The sequence below is a fragment of the Lagopus muta genome, chromosome 8 (assembly GCF_023343835.1).
Source record: "Lagopus muta isolate bLagMut1 chromosome 8, bLagMut1 primary, whole genome shotgun sequence".
Lineage (NCBI taxonomy): Eukaryota > Metazoa > Chordata > Aves > Galliformes > Phasianidae > Lagopus > Lagopus muta.
This window is the reverse complement of record NC_064440.1, coordinates 30,809,653-30,827,164: the sequence shown is the minus strand read 5'-3', so window position 1 is coordinate 30,827,164 and position 17,512 is coordinate 30,809,653. Positions and strand designations below refer to the sequence as shown.

At 39.0% G+C, this 17,512-nt stretch overlaps 1 long non-coding RNA gene across 2 annotated transcripts in view; it reads right to left on the bottom strand.

Annotated features, from left to right (window-relative positions):
• LOC125697154 (uncharacterized) overlaps window positions 1-17,512 on the bottom strand; it is a 149,246-nt gene continuing 131,734 nt past the window's right edge. For both annotated transcript variants that reach the window (XR_007378697.1, XR_007378698.1), the window contains 3 exons: window positions 3,846-3,889; window positions 1,219-1,343; window positions 1-136 (listed from right to left, as the gene is read on the bottom strand). This is a non-coding gene — a long non-coding RNA (uncharacterized LOC125697154). The remainder of the gene's footprint in view (window positions 137-1,218; window positions 1,344-3,845; window positions 3,890-17,512) is intronic.

Sequence of the window (17,512 nt, the reverse complement as noted above, 5' to 3'; positions counted from 1 at the left end):
ATACTGCATTCTGGTTCCACAGAAAACATTCATTTCTTATGCCTTTGGGAAAGGCCATGCGGGGAGGCTGTATTTCATGTTCCTGATGTCCTTCACAAGAGCTCCAGACAAGACCAGACCAGCACTATGGTGAAAACTGAAAGCATAGTAAGAAATGGTTTTCAGACACAGAATTGCAGAATCGTAAAGATCGGAAGGAACCTCTGGAGGTCCTTTAGTCCAACCTCTCTGCTAAAGCAGGTTCCCTAGAGTAGGTTACACAGGAAAGCATCCAGGCAGGTCTTGAATATCTCCAGGAGACTCCACAGCCTCCCTGGGCAGCCTGTTCCAGTGCTCTGTCACCCTCACAGTAACAAAGTTATTTGTCACATTCAAAGGTAGCAATCCTTAGCCTTTACTGAGTTCTACATTAATGAGGATTATTATAGCCCAGATACAACATTGAGAATTATACAGATACTCCAGTAAAGATTAAAACCCCAAAAGATGAAGATTATCTTCACTGTAATGAAGACAAAGCCAAATTCAAGTACAAGTAGTCTTTAGCCAGATTGAGTAAGACAAAACACAGTTGAAACTTCACCTGGTAGCAGTTTTCCACGGAATTCTTATGTACTATTCTAACAGATATTTTTGTATCTTATTATCAGCAATCACCCACGGATTTATGCCACAAAGATCAACTATTTAAAGGAGCAACAAAAATGCTCAAGATTTTTCTTACTGTAAACTCTCTATGACCTTACATGAGAATAGAATAGCATAATACTGAACAGCTCTATCGGAAGTGACCCCAGAAACCACCAAGTACAACTGTCTGACCACCTCAGAGACAAAAATTAAAGCACATTATCAAGGGCACCGTCCAAATGCCTCCTGCACATGGACGCACATGGGGCCCTGACCACCTCCTCCAGGAAAAAAGTTCAGCGTTTCATAGGGACCAGTAAAATCACTTGTTAAGAGAACAGTTAAAACACCATAAACACTTTACCTGTTGTTAACTATCCCACTCTGAAAATGATATTTTAATAAACCTTTAAAGAAGTACCTTTTCATTAAGCACAGTTCATTTATGTGCATTAGAAACTGTGCTGCTGGTTGACTTGAAATAGAAGATGATGCCTGGTGAGACTAATTTCTGTAACTGTAGGGTGTTGTGGGATGATGGAACTGTTGTGAACACGCAGGAATGTCACAGTAAGAAATATTACTGACCTGATAACATGACAGGGAGCCAGTGCCTCATTTATGTGCGGTTTTCCAGTTCCTTCCTTTCTTCTTCCCTTTTTCTTTTTATCTTACACAACCCATTCGCTGTGCATGGTTATTTCAATTAAAAACTAAACAACAAAACAACACACACAAACAAGAAAAAAAAAGTTGGCTTTTTTTTTCCTTAAAGGTGGAAAAAAAAGTAATTATTTTGTCCTGGTAAATCTACCAATGAATATATGAAAAAAAATATCATTTGTTAGAAGTGATACACGCAGCATGGCATACCATAGTAAAAATTAATTTTCTTGCTGCAATTTTTTAATAATTTATTACTTGCAAGACTTCTGTGCTCAGCATTCTCAACTGAAATCAAAGCTCTGTCACTTCAGATGCTCCTTAAAGCAAAAGTGGGGGTGGTAGGAAATGGAAGCTGAAGGTGAGTAAGGGACTGACAACCACAGTAATGATTTTTCACATCACTGACATTCAAAAATTCATTAAATTAAATAATTCTGCCTGCAGAAAGATAATTAACTGGCTATCTGGGCAAGTGCTATTAAAAAAAGAAAGTAAGAAATGGACACACAACCAAAAAACCCACCACAAACAAACATAATGATTCCTATGCATTATATCAATGTTTTTCACTAACAGTGGGAAATGTTAGGTCAAGTCTCTGATAAAATGGGCAGCATTACTAGTTCTTCAAATTCAGATAATGCTCTATCACAATTAATACAAAATTGGCTTTCTGTTTTTCTGTTTTTCCACTCCTAAGTTTAAAACACTGGACTATTTTTCACACTCACCTGTTGATGAAATTAGAATTGGCACTACCTCTGGATGCTTGATGTGAAATCAGCAATATTTCGAGAATAATGCAAAAACTGTGTAATAGGAGAAAAGCACCACGTAATCAAAGTGCATTTGCTTACACACAGCCTGCTCCACAATTGCAAAATCCATTTTCAATCTTGTACCTCACAACTTTCCCCTTACCGGAAAGCATCTCCTCAGCTCTAACTTCCTATGGCCTTCCACAGTTATCAATAAACAAGATACAAAAACGAGCATATACACACTGAAATCAGTATATAAAGCATCAGTGAGGTAACTAGCTATTCTTTACAGTTCAAAGTGCAGCTCTCCACGGAGCCTAACAATGGGGGGAAGCGAGAGAAGGAGTTGAAGCAGCCCGTCAGACTTGTCTCTTCTGTTAGAAAGCAGCCAGCAGGCAGGGACAGACAGCTGAAGGCAGGAGAACATCACCCATTCCTTGCCTGCTCTGCTGCACACAATAGGTTACTTTAATTTAACGATGCCCTACTTTTAAGGGAGAGAAGAGGCTACTCCATTTCAACATGGCTTGCTGAATTCGACAGCAGTGGCAGCTTCTAAATTCATCACGGGGCGATGTGATATAGTGATACCATGGTGTACACCATATTTCACACACAAGACAAAGCCTTCATGAAAGGGCAGAACACTGCAGAGCATCCCAGATTTTCATTCCCTGTCAGTATGTCAGTATATGCTAGCAGTGAATATACAGCTTGGGCAGGGGAGTGCTATTTTTAGCAGCCTTTATCAAAAGTCAGGAAGCCTCATTTAAGCAAGAAACATCATCTGTCAATGCAGGAAAGAGAAGGAATGATACTATTTGTTTAAAAACTGCCAAGCAATGATTCAACATTCATCAGTTCACTTCATTCTCATCAGCAATATTGAAATATCCAATTTAGAAACCATTCACTTTTTCCTTTTTAGATGATGGTATGTTTTTAAACTTGTTTTACAGAGAATAATCAGTAATAATACTTCCCTTATTTCTGTGAAATCAGGAGATGATTCATGAAATTATTTCCATTTCATCTGGAACATTTTCCCTTCTGCAGTACCTGTGGAATCAAGTTGATTGTCTGTCTTTTTCAGAAACCATGAGCTCTCTAGTGCAAACCCTCTCTTAAGATGCTTTTATTACTTCTGAAAGCTCCGTCTCCTAATGGACTGAATGTAATTGAGCACAAATGCTATTTGCAATGGCTAGACAATCCCAACTTCCAAGCAATTGCTCAGCACTGCATTACCCTGAATGCACAAATAAGATTGTTATTGTTATTAATATTTATTCATTGAGCTCTATGTTGTGGGCACATGGAAATGTTATGCAATCTTCTAGCCCACAAGCCCAGTTCAGACTCTCTTTTGCCTTCATTAGAAAAACAAAGAAAGCACGGCATCCCACAGAAGTACAAAGACTTGATGATCTTCATCTTATTTGCTTTGAAAAACCTCCTGCAGACTTCAGTGGGATTTGGATTAGACTTTCTATGAATTACAGAAACAAGATCACTTTTTTAGTACGCTGTAGAAGTTATCTAACTAGGAACTAATTAATGTTTTGACATTTTAGAATAGTACTTGGTATTTAAATGAAATATTTCCAAAGATCATGGACCTTGATATCAATCAGTGTGATTACCAACATGAAAAATAAGTAATTCTCATCTTGCTATGGATTAGCATGCTCAGAATGATACACAAGTCATACTAGCAGTACTGAAGAGCTTAAGAAAAAAATCTTCAGAAAAAATTTAAATAGCAAAAAAGAAAATTCAAATACTGACCTTTTAGAAACATCCAATAGCTTAGGTACGTGTTCTATGTTCATCTGAAATGACAAGAAATCAAAGAGGGAAGGAATTAAGATTGAGGGTACGCTTCCTCTTAGCATTTCAGCATTCACACTTTTGCTCTTATCCAGAATGGAGGCTCATTAATTAATTCCTTTATTCTACACACACACAGAAGTGAGAAAGTAAAAAGAAGACCCGCTGAACTGCTAACACTTGCTAAAATTGTTATCACTAATCTAGTTTTCTTTTTTTTTCCTATTCATATTTTTCCACCTTAACTTGGATGCGTGAGAAAAATTTCATAAAAGCCTACAAAACTAAAAAATACATCTGAGGGTTTACAGATTGCATTGAACTGCCTTTGTTTGAATCTGCTAGTAAAAAGCACCAGCACAAAACCAAAGGGCAATCAGTGGGGTATACCATGGCTCTGTTTTCAGGGGTAGGTTCAAATTGCATTCAGGGTGGGTCGGGGATACACATCCCAACATGCAGCCTTTGTTGCTGCCGCCTGCCTAAAGAATCATGCTCAAGTTGTGTTGGCGCCTTCCATGTGCCTCACCTATAAAGAAGCACATGTGGAGGAAAAAAATACATATATATTATATATTGGTTTGCATGCAAGACAATGGCTGTCTAATCAGAACAAGATTTTAGCTATTTGCTCCCTTTGATATGTTTTATTTGAAAAAAGAAAGAAGCTTCCATTAGCAGGGGTGCCTACAAATCGCTGTAGAAAGGCATCACAGCATTTGGCATATAAATTCTTTGCTGTTTTAGTATATTGTGCTTATCTTACATACATGCAAAAAACCTTTTTTAAGTGTAATGTTAGATGAAAAACTAGTCCATAGCCTGCTCAAACTCCCACTTTTGTCATATTTTTGTCATTTAAAGCTATCATGAAAAATGAAAGAAAATCAATTCACAGCAAAACTGTTTCTATAGCACTTTATCAGGAAGAAATCTAAGCAGGTTGTTCATTGCCTTCAGTTATTTATCAACTTATTCTACTTTTGTCTCCTTCCAAGCTTCATGCCTCCTTAAATTCCACTTAGGATATTTTTTGCCACTTTCCCTACTATCCTTCTTCATGTGACAATGTGTCAGCCATTTGCTAGTGTGGGAATGTTCCCCAGCTATTAGTCAACAATCTCATTCCTTCAGGAGTCTGACATCACATCACCAAAAAGCAATCCGTCCAATCAGTCAAGTATCAGACCAGTCTGTTAATGCACATAGCTTTTCATATCATAAAAATATATGAAATAAATAAAAAATTGACTGTATTATTATGCAATAACTTTCTAACAAGACACTAATAAAACCTCCATTCGATTTGTGTTTTATCACATAAAAACTTAACACCTACACTGAGGTTGAGCACCTTCCTGGATGGAGACTCACTTCACTTCATGTTTGTCTCCACACACCATATACCCAGATTTCCAGACTTCAATAAATCTGTCTGGTCTCACTTTACCACAGCTAAGTCTTAGCACATGACAGAATGTCCAAAACTTTGGAGCACTGCCCCTCCCTTGTCAACGCATGGAGGCAGGCATATCCAGAAGGTAACAGATGCTAGGAGGGTTCTGTCACCTCTGAGGTACCTACCTACTGCTCTGTACAGATACCCTAAATGGAACCTGGGTGATTATGGCTCTCTGACCACACCTATTTCAGTACCAGCATTAGACATACGTTCTTCCGTCCTTTCCAGCTGTGCCTAGGTAATGTGCCAATGTTTTATTTTTATGCAGTGTATGTAGTGCTCCAATTTTCAGCACACGGATGCTGTTCTGTGGGCCATAGGCACTTGTGGGAAGCTTTTCCAAGGTGCAGATACACATTTAAATTTTAAGACATCCTTAGGCAGAAATTAAAAGCTCAGGCAGATCTTTGCATCTGTAAACAACATTAGAAGAGGCGCAGAGCGCTTAAAGCAGAATGATTAACAGCAACAGCATAAGCACGGAATAACTAAAGATTTGTACCCACACAGCAGGAGCAGCTCAGTGAAAAAAAAACGAAAATGCATAAGCCTGATGTGTGCTTTGTCACAGCAGAGTTAAGATGTAATCAGTTATTTAAATTGTCTAAGCATCAGAAATATCTAAATACGTTAAGGCAATGGCTTTTAGCCAGAAAGTGCTGAAGTCCATATCTAAGAATATTTCCTACTGGGGGGTATGAACTCAAGACTCTAAAAGTGGGGGGGGGGGTTGAGGAGGGAAAACTCAGAGTGTACTGCTGTTCAGAATTGAAACTTCGAGGAGTTGATACATAGGAGATGTTACAGGGCCATAAGGTGGCTCTTACCTATCACAGAGAAATGACGGCTACAGTTTCAAGAGCTTCTGCTACTTTATGTTTATGCCAGAAGCAGGAAGCAATACATGAACGGAAAACGAAGCACATGTAAATGCAGTAATGGCTCATGGAACATGTCCTCTCCTTACAGCTGTAAATCGGAGCAAAAACACTCTGCCATTAAACAAAACTATCGTAAGAAACATCAGTAGGAAAAGTTTGCATTAGGCCCTAGAGAAGTGCCAGCACTCAAGTATTCCTGGAGGCATATTCAGCTCTACTACAGAAGAGTAAAAGGGTAAGAAAATACATGCAGAACAAGGTCTAGACAAAATATATGAAATTACAATTATTTTTTTTTCTCTCACTGAGAAAGAATCCAATTGAGATAAATAGGTTGTAAAAGGACAATTTTGTTTTACCTGTGCAGTATTAAGGTTGCAAGCACACTAGGAAGCACAGCTGGAGAAGAAGTGAAGAAAACATCGTGTTTCAAGGGAAGTAATTTATGACCACAAGACTACCCTACATAGCATTATTAGCACCTGCAATTTTTCCCGCAACCCTGGAAAATATGCCTCTCTCCAGTTTGCTGAATTGAGGGCTGCACTGACATTACTCTCATCTCAACCAGAAGTAATGCTGAACATCTGCCAGCATTAAAAGAAGGTACTGCAAAACTGAAGGCAGCTAGGACTCAGTGTCAAAAAAGGGAGTGCCTTTTACTTTGAAACTGAAGTGTAGACTACAGGACTCAGGAAGAGAGGAAAACTGTTTTTATGAGGCGCAAGTTCGTGACAACTGAATTAATCTCAGTAATGTAGAAGACAATCTGGCATGTATGCACCTAGGTAAAGAATGGATCTTCTTTTGTATGTCCTATATAGTTGGGCCAATTTTGTAACGTAATGTGAAAAACACCCCCCAAGAAAGGTTACTTAGGCGTATTTTAATATATTCTTCCAAGTTACAGTAAAACAAAAACCTAAAAAATATAATGGAATTTTTTTAAAAAATCACTTCCAGAATTTCACAAAATTCCTTCTTAGCAACCCAGCATGAGTACATGACTTGCAAACCTCAGCAGTGAAGTTCACCAGAGCAGCTGGCTGTGCACAGTACTCGGCTTCTGCCTGAAACTCAGATGATTAAGTCCTGGTGGGCAGCACAACACCAGCATGGATTCTCTCTCTTTGCTTAAACCAATCTAGCTCAGCAGTGTTCCTAGAGATTGTATTATTCACAGAAAATTATAATTAGACACCTGCAAAAGTTTCATCCATTAGGGCTAGAGAAAATCAGAGGATCCTAGTGTATCTCAAAGGCAGCAGCATGTAGTGTCTGCTGCTAGGGTAAGGTCAGGAATACAGAAATAGGGTTATAAAATCATTGTAAGCTGTGTGGCACAAAATTCATCGTTCACTCACAAAACAAGAAGAGCTATTTGCTTCAGCTTCACACTATTCTTCTCTTGTGAGTGAACTCCATGGTTTATAAATACATATAACAGACCTCAAAAAAACAGCAGTGATAGCAGCAGCATCACAGATAGAAAAGGCTGTTGTTCCTTCTTTATCATGAAAGCCTGAATTCTGCTATAGATAGACTTTATACATCTGTATTAATAGCAAATGTTCCTATTAAAGCAACTGTGTGTTCAAGAAGGTTAGAAGGACAAGGAAACCAATTCTACATACCACAGAATGCTCATAAAGCATTTCTTATGCAGGTTCTTCCAGAGGCCTGGTCACAAACATCACATGTTATTTTAAGGATCCTCTGAAACAAGGGTGGAATTAAGAGTTTTTTAACATTCTCATTTCCATCACATGGTCCAGTTTCTAAATCTTTAAGACTGGGATGAAGGCATTATTAAAAGCAGTTTGTACAAAGCAATCACTTCCTGAATCTATAATCTCCGATGAGATTAAACCTTCATCAGCTTTGGATGGACAGCAAGGCAAGCACAGAGCTAATCCAACCCAGGATGGAGGAACAATGTAGAACAGTAGAGTGATACACATAGAGTTAAGCCAAAAGAACCTGACATATATCAGATGCTTTAAGAGTCACAGGCCCTCCAGAACACCACATATCATTCAGGCATCTTGCTTTCTAAGAGCATTTATTAAACGCCATGTAGTGCAAGTGCTATTTTCTTTTTCTAATGATTTTCTGAAGGAAAAGAGGCCAAGATGCAGTGCATTTTTTTAGGAACACTGGACACCAGGAGAGTCTACAGAACTGAGCAGATGAGAAACTGAAAGCTAGGATAAAAAAGCAAAACTCTCCCCACCAAAGATTTCAGAGGAAAAAAAGGTATCCTTGTAGCTTTAAAAGCATATGTTTTACTTTGTAATCTGGGAATAATAATTGGCTCAACACTGAGCCGGAGTTGCCCAGAGTAACACTGCACATAGCTATGTTCTGCTCTTTCTCTTGTTTTCTGTCTATGCAGGTGAACTTTCTTCTTCTTTTGCTATGTTGCATGATTAATATAAAGTGGCATGTTTCTTGCAGCTACTAAGTAGATTATTTTCTTGTGAGCTGAAGAACTGCTTTAAAAAGGCCTGTATCACTTCTGAAAATAGGAGTCAAGCATATGAATAACTTATAAATCTCTGCTGAGAATTTCACCCTTATTCTACCCTGTGCCTCATATCTCCATCTGTAGCCTGGAGATAAGAGCTTTTCAATGTTGCTGTTTCTAGCATCTTGGGAATACGATGGCTAGAGAAGAGGAGACACAACAGCAATGAGCACTCAAGCTGGCATAATGGCAGTGCTGGACTGATAGCATCCTTTTTCATGCGCAGTGCAAAAAGGCTACTAATCTTATCAGTTTAAGTGTACAGATTCATACCAACCTAGAATTTGGCCTCTTGTGGTTTGTTTGACTTAGAATTTATGGAGATCTATATATGAAATCATATAAAATAACGAGAGTATATTCCTGTTCCTATCTGACTTCCTGTACCATAACCAAACTAAAACACTTATCCTTACGTTATGAGAATTTCCTTAATAGAATAGCAGGCAGATATATGTGACGCAGGATCACTAATAAGACAGCCTGAAAAACAGTTGATTTTCAAACTCATTCACTTACTCAGCAAAACTGCTGCCTGCTACATTTACCTTCCAAAAGGTCTCTGTTGAAGCACAGCAAGAAAGTAAAAGCAGCAGGAAAAAGATAGTTAACAACTCGAGCTGAACCTGAGAGTGAAGCGTTTCTCTCAGGCGCTGACTGAAACCACTGAATTACCTCTACCTCGGGATAAACTGTAAAGGGGAAAATATTTAAAACTTCTGAGCACTTTCTGATAAGCTGTGGTTATTTCCATCCGAGCGGACAGACTTAATTTTTCAGCTGCTATCAGAAACCAAGAAAAGCTGAACTTCAAAAGATGCGATGGCTTTGGAGGTGAACCCACCAGTGCCTGAACTGGGACAAGAGCATCGTGGCCTTCTGTGGGCACACAGCTAAAGCATTTCTCTGTGCATCTGAAACGCACCTGGGAGACCGACAGAGACATCTGCATTTGTATTTGTTAGAATCAAAATACTTTAAAATGTTCTTTTCTTTCACATTCAATTCTTATTTTTGCTGCACCCAAGTATCAGAAGGCAATGCTTAATGTTACAAAAGGAGAATACCCACTGGAATAACAACGATTTAGCACCTGTTCTTTCCTCTTAATTTCACATCGCCACCGGCAGAACTTTTGCTGCAGAGCAGCCTACCTGCGGAAAAGGCTTCTTATGTCTCCTCTCCACGTGGTGGCAGCAGTGAGGGAGCTGAGCCAGCCGTGAGGCGCAGGTCGGGCACAAAATGGCCGCCGGCTGAGGCGCCACGTGGGCAGCGCTGCGCAGAGCGCGCCGGCCGCGGGGTGGGGCTGAGCGTCTCGTGTGGGGCTGCACGGAGTGCCGGCCGTAAAGACAAAAGGAGAAGCTGAAGAGTCGATGTGCGTAACAGAACTCTCCGAAAGAGAACAGAGGGACACGGGAGAACCATCTGCTGGCTGCCTGGAAGCTTTTTACCACTCTGGTAGCATTGTCTCCATCGTAAAGGCCTGATTTGGCCCGGGTTCCCGTCTGGCCAGGGCCTGGGGTGGACACCTCACTGGAGAGCAACCCCCACCTCTGGGTCTGTTTGATGCATTCAGCTCTGATAATTGGATGAGTATGAGATTTGTAGCAAGAATAACAAAGCCCCCACATCCTGCAGTATCACAGATTCCCACAAAATCTGCTGCCTTTTCTATACACATGGAGCATGCACTTTCCCCCTCCCCCGTGACTCCTGTGCCAATGGGGAAACCCAGAGTTTGTGACTAAAACCAGAGTGAGTGTTCAACAAAGATGCATGTAATCAGCAACATGCATCACAGCATCCTTGGTTCTAGCAAGATCCATGCATGCTCTTGGTTCATCACACCTGATGGGATGCCCCCATCTTTCACAGAGCACTTTCTGTATAAGTACTTACTGTGATGACAGTGTTAATTACAGTTACCATCAGCTGATAGTGCTGCAGTATTTGCGCACCGTTTTGTCAATGACTCTGCTGATGTAATGAAATGTGAGCACAGCAGGGAAGCAAAGCAATCCTATGCTAATCGATCAAAACCCAGAAGCTGCCAGGCTCTCAGCAGTTGGAGGGCACAATCACTCCAGTCTGGAAGCCTGTGAAGGCAAAGGCATAATAATTTGCTGACATGCCAGTTCTTAATGAGCAGAGCAAGCAAAAATGCAAGGAGTCGCACACACACAAACAAAGGCACTTTGGAGCTGTAGGAGCAAAGCAGTAGACACACTAATGGGAAATTGTTTCCTGCTCCTAAGCAAGAAAATAGAGAGGGGAGTTGAGATTTGGTTACTCTTTTATGCTCCAAGTTTCATTCTGAGAATATCACAAGTATTTATAATTAGAGCTAGCACTTTCTGGAATTTTGTAACTCAAGTCTGCTAATACTGCTGATGCAAATCATGCGTGAAATATTAATCTGGGTTAGAGACACATACTCTGCTACTTTCCTTCCTCTTTCACATAATATTTTGGTGCGTGCTTTCTGTAGATTTCTTTTTCCTCACTCCTTGAAATTCACTAAAAAAATGCTCCAACATAACTCCCTGGAGAAAACCAGTCCAAGTCTAGAAATTCATTAAATGACCTAAAAAAGGATATAGGAATAATACTTAACTGTGAATGAGAGGAAGCAGAACTATTCAGAAAGGATATTCAGAACTTCTGTTATGGGAGAATGCAATTAGTCAATTAATCAATGCAATGAAATGCTGCCTCTGTGAACCCCCTCTAGTGTCCTTGTAGTAATAAAGTTTGTACAGCTGGCTAATTTTAAAAAAAGCAATCACAAGAACCATTTTGAAAGTCAGAGAAATCATAAATAGTATTAAAGACTAAATATTAATTATAACAAGTATCATTCAAACATCTTACAGAATTCTGAGGTACTAATGAAGTCTGTTAAGAGCAATAAACAGGTTTACAAATTAAACTACTGTGTTACATACTATACAAGCTTCAGTTTGCTGCAGCTTTTTGTATAATGAGGTTCTTTTGTCTCTTGATACAATAAATTCAATTTCATGTGTTCATTACGACATCCTGTTAAACTGCTACATAGGTAAACATCAGAGAAACATTTTGCAGTTTCTCAATATTCCTGATAAAGTTTTTAAAAACCAAACACAAAGTGTTCCTCTGTAGCGTTATAATTTTAATTCATTCACTAGAAGCAAAATCAGCTAAAATAAGATTATGTATGTATTTGTGTTAAGTTTTAGCACCTGAATTTTTCATTATGGTTAATTTGACTGTGTTTTTAGTTTTATTTTTAATTCTGAAGTCTTCAATATTATCAAGTCACAGAAGAGTAACGATCACAGGATTTCCTTTCACATGTGTGTCTGCTACCCAAACAAACTGTTGAACCAACTCTGGACCCTTTAATTTAAACTGAAATGAAAACTGGAAACGAGGAGCAAGGAGTGAGGTGGTTAGAAGACAAAAGGAGAAAGAAAAAGAGAGTTTCTGTGTACGCATAAGGTAGGAACTATCTATGTATTTCGATTGAACAAAACAAATGAAGGCTGAGGAGGACAGAGACGTTTTTTAAGCCAGTAGCAAACACACATTTTCTGATGCATCAAACTTAAAGCAGCTGGATGAAGAAGAAACAAAAAGAATAAAAGTTTTTTTTTAAATAAAAAAAAAAAAACTTTTAAAATCTCAGTGTACAAGGAATCTTGCTGCATGCAAAAAACAGCTTCTAATAATGGCTACAGACAGTGCAGAAACTTTTAACTGCTACTTTTCATTAACCAAAGCTTACTAGAAAGTTGTTGTTTTTACCTAAAAATTTATGATTAAACTGCACCACCATAGATATGGGGTGCTGGTTTTACTACTGACAGTAGGAACGCATTGCATTGTAACTAGTGGCAGATTGTCTTAAAAAAAAAAACAAAAAAAACCCACTTGTGATGTTTCCAAGAGCTTGTTAAAAGCAAAGGACTAGTTGAAATATTGCCAGAAAGTTAATTTGTGAAAAATTACACATATTCTAGTAAAATTTCTATATAATTTCATTTTATTTGAGCATCCAATGCCGAAATTGACTTATTGTTATTTTGACTATCAAGACTTCACCCAATATTTCCCTGCAAAGCGAAGCAATGCCACTGATAGGGAGAATTTGAGCCTAGGTTCGATTTTCTGTGTTCCCCCTGGCAATAACTGAAGGAAGATTTTGTTCAAAAGCCTCAAGGAAATCACTCAAGTGTATAAAGCTACATGCCACTGAAAACGAAGCTGCTGGTGACAGAAGTTAGTGATGATCGTTACTGTGCCACTACCTAAGAGGGTTTACAGCCCAAGCAGCAAAACAACAGGCAGGATAACATTCTACTCTGTTTTTTTTGTTGTGTAATTATACATGTCTCTTAGAGAAATGGTCTGTAGATTGACATCCCTGTAATGATGGCAGGGCCCCACAGAGCAGACTTTACCATCAGCTGCTCACTCCTCAAGGCAGAGAGGCAGCTCCAAGTCCTCAGGGCTGGGCAAGGTGTGGGATGCCAGGGCATGCCTCTCATTATGAGGGTTTTAATGTATCGACCTGTGCTTGGAGCTCATTTCTCTATAGCTCTGTGTCATTTCCTGCTTATTTCCTACTTACCCACTTCCCTTCAACCACACTTGAGCAACTGCTGCACACCATGAGGAATGGAAGTGTCACACTACTTTTTATGACCTTCTGTAATGGATCAATAGCTTGACATTAAGATCTATTTTTCTTTCAACTTAGACTCACTGAATCAGAGCAATTGTAGACAGCTGCTGGATACAAAGGCTAATGTTTCTTGCATTTGTCCAGGCAGAGCATCTATGTGCTAAAGATATACCACAGATCTTAACCATCCAGCAGCTTCAACTCCCTTATCTTCCAAGGGAGGAGTCATCTCGTATTCACAAGCTTGAAAAACATTAATTCTCTATTCCACATCTGCTACGAGCATTTTGCAAGCGGCAAAACTGTATTCTGTAAGTGAATACCTTACAGAAGGCTCAGTGAACCTGAATTAATTTAGCCTCAACTTCTCCCCCACAGCCTCCAAAATGAATTTTGGAGGTTTTCAAGCACCTCCTCTCAGATTATCTAGACTGCGCTTGCTATACTATGATGGGGATATTCAAAGAATAGAGAAAGAAATGAGTTTTAACCAATGAGGAAAGCAGCAGAACCCCCTGCTGTTTGTCACTACTATCAGACCCTTAAGGCTTTTTTTGTTACACTTTGATTTATTCATTCTATTTTTTGTGTCGTGTTTCTGCGAGCCTCATTACATGGCTGCTGAGAAAACCCTACATAATGCAAATGAACTTGCATTTTCTGAAAAATGAGAATGCATTCCATTCTAAATGGTTCAAGATTTGTCAGATAATGAAATAATTATCTTAAATACACATATACATATATGCATATATGTATGCATAGATGGAAAACTGCTGCTTTTTGGCACTGGGCTTTGCAATTTCTGCCATTAATGAAGGATTCTACAGAGAAATAAAGAATCTGTGCATGCTTTTGGTAAAACATAAAGAAGGAAAATGGAGAAATGGGAAGTTACTTTTCCTGGAAGTAGAAACATATCGAAATAATTGAATAATTCAACCTTTGGGTTTTTGATCTTTCATTTCCTTCTAGTGCAGAAGAAAGCTGGCTGAAATAAGGATAATTAGAGTTTCAAAATCTGAGGTCCTTCTGTGTACCTGTTCTTGAAATGCTTTTGAAGTACGCATCTGTGGTGAAATTTACACTACAGTACTTAATTTTCCATACCATATTTCATAGCTACATTCCCAGATTCTTGATATCCTTTTTTTTTTTTTTTTTTCCCCCAGGGAGAGAAAATTAATACAATTGTTTCCTTCCTTTGCCTAATTCTGAACTGCAAGCTCAAGTTAAAGTACACCATACATGTCTCTGTACAGTTATTAATGCACACATCTGCACACACTGACAGCTGCCTTAACATGTTCAAATCTCTCCACTGGTCATCCAGTGGTCATTCTAACACAATTCCTGCTCTGGGTTTACATGGAACAGAAGGATTTGAAACATTCTTTTCAGGAGTAAGACTAAGAAGAAAACAACCCCAAACCAGACACGCTTTATCGCTTATCCTGGAGCCCACTTCTTAGGTACTGAGGGCAGGTGAGAGGAATCAAGCCCTGTTCTTAATACACTCTTTTTATTACAATTTATCTGCTTGCTTTCTTTTTTTTTTTTTTTTTGGAGAAAGCTACAAATAGCTATTCACCTAATCCCTTCGACTCCACTAGTTAAATGCAAAGTAAAAACAGAATGTAATACATTCCTACAATAGATCTCTACCTAAAAAATGCTCAGTGTTAAAGCTGATGTCAGCAGCATGCTCCTAGTCAATCCTGATGTTCACCCTTACTTTGTTCTATATAACATTTACATATAAATGTGTGGAAAAAAAATCTGAGGACTTTTTCCATTATTTTGTAAGTTACGTTCCTACTAGTGTCATTAGAAATTGAAATGTATATTACAAAAAAAAAAGCTGTTTTTACAGCTTCAGCTTATTAGTGAATACATACTTCAATATAATGTTCTTTTTATTATTGTAGGTTTTGATAATGTTGGTTATCTTTAATTACCAACTTCTAGCAGGTTAAGAAAACTTTTTCCTTCAAATTACTATAGGAAATAGGCTACATGAAAAAAAAATTCTCTACCCCCTTACAATAAGAATTCCACATTCGTGTTTTGTGCAGCACTAACAGACGTGAAGTTAAAATCCCATATACCTTATTCCCCTCAACTTTTTTTGAATCAGAGAGAATGAAAGAGAAAGATGTCCATAAGGGCAAGCTGGGATGTCCGAAATCTGTGCTAGAAATCTGTCACCAGCACCGCAGGTTTTGCTGCAAACAGCACAGCAGTTGGTGGTGTGGGCAGCCAAAGAAGCAACAAGGTCGTTCAAGGAGCTGCCATCACAGACCTGGAGGCTGCTAGAAAAATACTGGAGTTGTAGCAACTGCATTTAAATAACAGAAAGCTGACTCTATAAGCTGTTTCAGGCTACTAGGACTGCACATAGTAGGACCCGAGGAAACGGCCAGAAGTTATACCAGAGGAGGTTTAGGATGAACATTAGGAGAAACTTTTTGTCTCAGAGGGTGGTCAGGCACTGGAATGGCTGCCCAGGGAGGTGGTGGAGTCGCCGTCCCTGGCAGAGTTCAAGAGGCTCCTGGGTGAGGAGCTACGAGAAATGGTTTAGTGCTTGTGGTACTGATAGGAATGGGGGGGTGGTTGGACTAGATGATCTTGCAGGTCGTTTCCAACCTTGCGATTCTGTGATACTCCATCCTGTTCTGATTTAGTCAGTAATAAAGAAGATCTGTGCATTCAGTTCTTTGCAGACGGTGCAGAAGCCATTTTTCTAAGGTTAAAACATTGAGTTTTATTTTATATTAAGTTACTCAGGGCCAACAGACACCACTACAGCAAAATTAGAAGTTATTTCACATGGCACCCTTGTCTTGCTCATACGATAAGGACCTCCTTTGACAGTGAAGTATATGAGAACAGAAAACATGCATTTTGGCTAGAGAGCAAATAAACAAGCAGACACTTCTAAGAGATACAGAAGAATCTGGGCCATCGTCACCCAGTTCTCTGTTTGCAGTCCTGTCCATTCAAGATAGATAAGAGTAAAGAATATGCATGTAGGTTATTTTTGTTCCACGGCATAAATCAGCTGGTACCACTAGAGCTGGGAACTCTCCTGATCACAAGAGATGCATATAAGCAACTCAGCAGATGTGCTTTACAAAAAAATGTACACTCCCTACTTTGTAGGGAGAAATTTGACCTTAAAATCATCTAGTGCTGCACACACGCAGAGATCTCTCACTGTTTAACAGTACTGAAGGGGAAAGAAAGGGAGAAAGTAATTTCCTAGTCGTCATTTATCTGGATTTCTGCACACAAGCTCTGTCTCAAAAGCCATAGGACAAAGTTTCTCAAAAGCCTTAGGACAAAGTGTCTCAAATCAGATCTTTCCAGTCAAGTACAGAAAAGGATAGGGAATGTTTTCAGTAACAGAGAAACACATCAGTTCTTAGTTGGCACATAGCACTACTATTCACGTAGCACTAGCTTCAGTAAGCTAAAGGCTACTTGTGCCTTATGTCCTCTGAACATTGCTTTACCTTTGGATGATATGGAAAAAGATGGGAAAACCAGTCCCACCGGCACTTTCAAACCCATGGGTACAGGTTGTTGAATGCTACCTTTGTCTTTGGAAAGGAATCACTCCAGAGATTTTTTACATTACCTGTTTAATTCATTACTGGCACTCTGTAGAGTCAGTGGACCTCCTTTGCAGATAGGAGCATACATTTGGGGCCAGAGTGTTAATAAACATGTAAAAAGTTTGGTTTTACTGCTTAAGAATGCTGGCATGAAACTTAAACATAGTTGATCTTACTGAGGAGGCATTCATTGCTTCTTTCTGGTATAGCATCTTAAACCTCCTGTAGTTTGTAAATTATTTTTTCCGGAATTTATTCAGATACGAGTTCCTTATCTGCCTACATAACCATGGATTAACTGAGCACAATGGCAGCCATGAGACCACAAAGAATATTTTGCCTGAACAGATGTAACTCCCAACAAAATCCTAACCATCACAGAGCAAAATAAATGATATTCTACAAGTATCGGAAAGTTTTGGTAAAAAGAAACACCATGAAAATGAAACAAGTGGAAGAGAAAAACCTCAAG